Here is a 5,269-nt window from a genome sequence, read left to right as displayed (position 1 = left end):
CTGACAATAGAACTATAAAATACGCCAAAAACACAACATAATTACGACATTAAACAATTTTATTAGTGCGCTGTAATCCAAATCTTCCGAATCCATACGACTGCGAGGAACAGACCCAAATCCAAGCCTTTTTTCGGCGATCTGCTTCTCCATCCTGAGCAGCGAGTCCAGTCAGTAACTGTGAGCAGCAAAGCCCGCGCTGACTGACGCGGTCTTTACAAATTCAAATGTTGCCGCTTCAAACGACAGGTTTTACGGCAGGATAATCGAACGCTCATTGGCTCTCGCCTGCATTCGTCACAGATTGCGACAAGCCGTGTTTCTGGTGAGGTGTGTTTGAATGATGCGCGTGTGCCTTCACGAGTTCACGGAGTGGATCGGGAAAATTATCTGGATAATATTTTCAGCGATTAACAACATAAATTCTGCTCTGGATCATTTTTCAGTATAATGAATCTGAATGAGGACTGTCAAACTGCAAAAAATAACATAACAACACCGTAAAAATAATGTGTTTAAATCATTCAGACCAGTTGTGTGAACCCGATCAACCGATCGACTAAACATATTTGTTAATGAATCAGGCATTGATACTTTCTTCATAAACTCTCTTAATCTAACTCACCAAGGAGAGCTAGGATTTAAAGAGAAAGAACTGCCCAAAATAAAAATGATGTCATGTCATTGCAAACCTGTATGACTTTCTTCTGTGGAACAAAAAAGACAATATTTTGAGTGTTGGTAACCAAAGAGCTTTGGTTCCCATTGACTTCCATTGTATGGACAAGCAACATTCTTTTGTGTTCCACAGAAGAAAGAAAATGATACCAGTTTGGAATGACATAAGACTGTGTAAATAATGACAGAATTTTCATTTTTGGGTTGACTGTTGATTTAAATTTCAATTGCTTTTCTTCACAAATTGCTATCATATGGCTTCAGAAAACTTGGAATATAGTGCACAACTTTTATTATTATTATTATTTTATTATGAGTTCAGAACTATAAAAGTACTGTGATAGATTGGCCATCTGTCCATCAGCATGAACTGTTGGGAAAAGCTCCAACAGCAACACAACCCTGCATAAGACCATCAGTTTGAACATGGATGGATTTCTTATATTCATAATAAAAATAATACCAATAATAATAAAGTTGTGCACTTTGTCATTATATGCTTGCATTGCTCCCAGACCCCCCCCCCCCACTTCACTTTCAGGTTAAATTTGAAAGAAAATGGGCGAGTATTTTGTGTTCCACAGAAGAATAAATTATTATAACAATTTTCATTTTTGCATAATCTATTTTACGTATTATTAATAGTACTATTAGTAGGTTACTAGAAACGTGACTACATTTTTGCTAGAATACTGTCACTGAAATTACCAAGAAATACTATTCTTGTGCCATGATTAATTTGAATAAAGCCATTTTTACCTCACGACAACCAATCTGAAGACTTATTTAGCACTCAACAGATGAATGAGAAAAAAATACATTAATAAACAGAGACAGAAATATAGACAGACAGAGAAAGAAAGAAAGATAGAGGGAGAGAAAAAAAACAGTTTATTTCTCTGGAAAGATCTCTTATTCTGCACAGCCTGTCATGCACTAAAGGTTAGTGGCTCCCTGTTAATTTTGCCAAGTCTCCTGCACAGAGACGCAAGAACTTCCGACACTGAAATAATTGGGAGTGCGGTAAGTCCACTGAGAGGTTTGGCCAAGGTCCGCCGCCTTCCAGGACGCCTTTCTTATAAACAACGTTTTTTTCCCCACAACATAGAGGCTTCGCTCGCTTCCCGTTTGCTGCTGGAGAGTGAGGCAGATCAATGATGACACCAGCGACCGTCTGCCAAGCAGAACTCAACTGCATCTGTCAGCCGCAGATTTTTACCCTGCGTGTATGGACCCGGAGCATCTATTTGGTACCTTAATGAGCCCGGCCTGTCGTAATGGGACGTAGAGGGGTTCAGGCTGATCTCTCAAATTAATTTAAATTTCTTTGCTAACAGAGCTCAAACTTAATCAGGTTTCCAGGAGTGTATGCTTTTTATGGATTTCCAATGAGAGGCACAGGGTGTTCTGGGAAAGATGAAGATGCATATCTCACTGGCCCGCTCTCATTCTCCAGGGGTCATTTAAAAGGATGGGCAAAGAAGTATTCTGTCATGTGTTTACAGTGCATTCATGCTCTTTTTAAAGAGATGGAAAAATATTAAACACTGTCTGTGTTTACAAAGCTGGCTCTGTTAGGAGATGAAAGCCACCTCAAAAATGTATTAAAATGAAATAAACAACCAAAACATAAGATATACTGAATTTAAATGCAGGTTTAAAAAAAAATCCTCAAAGTATTATTTTACATAATATCTATAGGCGATAACACTAATATAGTGTAATAGAAAGAAAAAAAAAACTGGACAAAATAAAGTGAACACCTGGTAAATAGGCAATATTTGTTTATTAAGGTGTTTTACAAGCATTTCCCTTTAATATGGCTTCCAACCTTCAAAGAATAGATTTGCTTCAGAGGGAATCTGTTTCTCATTCTTCTCTGTAACACTGCCCACAATGGTTTGATAATATTCAAGTCAGGTGATTTGTCTGGCCAGGACAGATGTTGAAGTTCAGCTAAGATCTTAGTGCTCCAAGTGTCCAGGTTTTAGGATAATGGTACCATCTTTTAGCAATTGGAGCACTTTCACGCCTTTCATGTATGCTGGCTTTGTGAAGTTATCTGTGGTCTCAATTGCAGTCATAATTGTAACAACTGTTGCTTTTAAAACACCAAACAATTGGGAATAATGTTACTGGTGCTCCTGCTAAACAAGCTTCCAATGAAAGTCTCCCATTTCACCAACGACTTGTACTAACCACTGCTGAACACCATTTATACTACACTGATTTACAATTAGTATTAAGAATAAAAGATAATCACAATGTTTTCACTATCTACTTAAATGATATTAACTCTTGTAAAAATAGTGTGTATACATACACTCTCATTAATTGATTTACTATATATAAAACCTGGAAACTTCTTTAGTTGAATATAGATATTTTCAGGTTTTTCATGACCAAAAAAGACCCGCAGCTCACTAGATATTGCTGTAGATGCCATCAATGTTTCTCTAGGCTTTGCCACTCTCTATTACCAATAAACACACATCTCAACCTCCCACGCCGGATAAAAGACACTCTCTGCATGCTAACATGACCACTTCACTTTTCACATTTTTTCCCCTCATTTTTGTCTCATCCCTTTTTGCTTAAGCCTTTAAAACACGTCCTTTCTAGCTGAACACATAATGATTAATTAAAAACAATTAGCTACCTTTCATTAATGGGAACTCACACTAAGCTATGTGGGGTCGATGTTTGGATAAAGTCAATAACAATATGATGTTTGCGATTATCCATGAATAATAGCAGTCCTCCTGCTCCGGTTTTACATTCGATAAAAGCTGACATTTGACAGTAAACGTTGGGTTAGAGGTATGTGAGAGTGGATTTACTGACTTTCTTCCCTATATTTAGACATTTTTAAATATTCAATTCCCTCTGCATCATTTAATATCAAGGTATTAGATTGAAATTATGGGGTGTGTGTTCGGCTCGGCACTTATTGGAGTGCATGAACCCCTGGCCGTGACAGCAGGTAGTTCTGCATGAATGAACAGATGAACAGAACCCATCTGTACCTCCTCATCATACATACTGTCCTCACGGAGAACCTCCGTCCACAAGGTCAAACTCGCAAACAAACAGAGTTTGTGGCAAAGTTTCAAGTTCACAGTCTGTGATGTTAACTGACGAATATCATTTTTGCTTTAGGATTTTTTTCTACCTTCTACCTTATATATTAGGCAAAAGTATGACCAAAAATGATGCAAAGCAACACACATCATTAGATTTTTAAAGGAACAGTTAACCCCAAAATGATAATTTGCTGGAAATATACTCACCCTCAGACCATTCAAGATGTAGATGAGTTTGTTTCTTCAGCAGAACAGATTTGGAGAAATTTAGCATTGCATCACTTGCTCACCGATAGATCCTCTGCAGTGAATGGGTGCCGTCAGAATGAGAGTCCAAATAGCTGATAAAAACATCATAATAATACTCAAGTAATTCACACCACTCCAGTCCATCAATTAATGTCTTGTGAAGTGAAAAGTTGTGTGTTTGTAAGAAACAAATCCATCATTTAAACATTTTTAACTTCAAACTGTGGCTTTCTGCTAAAATACTCTATCCATAAAACTGCCTTCTCCAGTAAAAAAAAAGTAACCTATTCTGAATCAGGAGAGAAATATGCACAGATCAAGCACTGTTTACAAGCAAAAACAGTCCAAAACAGTTCTAAACAAATATGTTGGTGGATTTTGATGTGAGAAGACAATAGGAGATCGACTTTTTCTTTGGAGGACACATTATTATGGTTTATGGATTATGGGATTTTGATCAGATGGGATGGTTTAAAGTTAAATCACCTTAATGATGGTTTAGTTTCCTAAAAACATGCTCTGGAGACATGTGGATTACTTGTGAATTATTGTGATGTTTTTTTGTCAGCTCTTTGGACTCTCATTCTGACGGCACCCATTCACTGCAGAGGATCCATTGGTGAGCAAGTGATGTAATGCTAAATTTCTCTAAATCTGTTCTGCTGAAGAAACAAACTCATCTCATCTTGAATGGCCTGAGGGTGAGTACATTTCCAGTATATTTTCATTTCTGGCTGAAATATTACTTTAAACATCTGAAATATGGTGATATATTTTGCAATCTCTCTAGTAAACAGACCCTAAAATATATTAGCACTTAAAAACATCAAAAATGATGGTCTGTTCAATGTCACAATTCAAGAAACTGCAAGGTAATACTACACTTCCATCTGCTTCTCTCTCTTACACTAAACATACTGACATATTTCATGCAACATAACACAGCGCACTCAAACGCATCAGAACCGGAGAATGAGAAAATGAGGGTGAGAGAGAGAGAATAAAAAAGAGAGAAAGAGAGATTGTTGGTTGTAGGTGGAAAGCCCGTAAAAGACAAAAAGATTCCCATCAGCAGATAGACAGATGATTCCACATCGCTCTCTGAGGGCCGAGAGATCTTTTTTAATGTGGTGCCCAGCTGCTCCCAGTAATGGAGTTTAATGACTCACTCCTGTCCTTTTTATTATATTTTCTTTGCTAAAGCTAATCTCCACCTGTCAGACTGCCTGCAGACACACACACACACACACACACACACA

This window comes from Sinocyclocheilus anshuiensis, unplaced genomic scaffold (assembly GCF_001515605.1).
Source record: "Sinocyclocheilus anshuiensis isolate Anshui unplaced genomic scaffold, SAMN03320099.WGS_v1.1 scaffold850, whole genome shotgun sequence".
NCBI classification, from domain to species: Eukaryota; Metazoa; Chordata; class Actinopteri; order Cypriniformes; family Cyprinidae; genus Sinocyclocheilus; species Sinocyclocheilus anshuiensis.
This window is presented reverse-complemented; position numbering follows the sequence as displayed.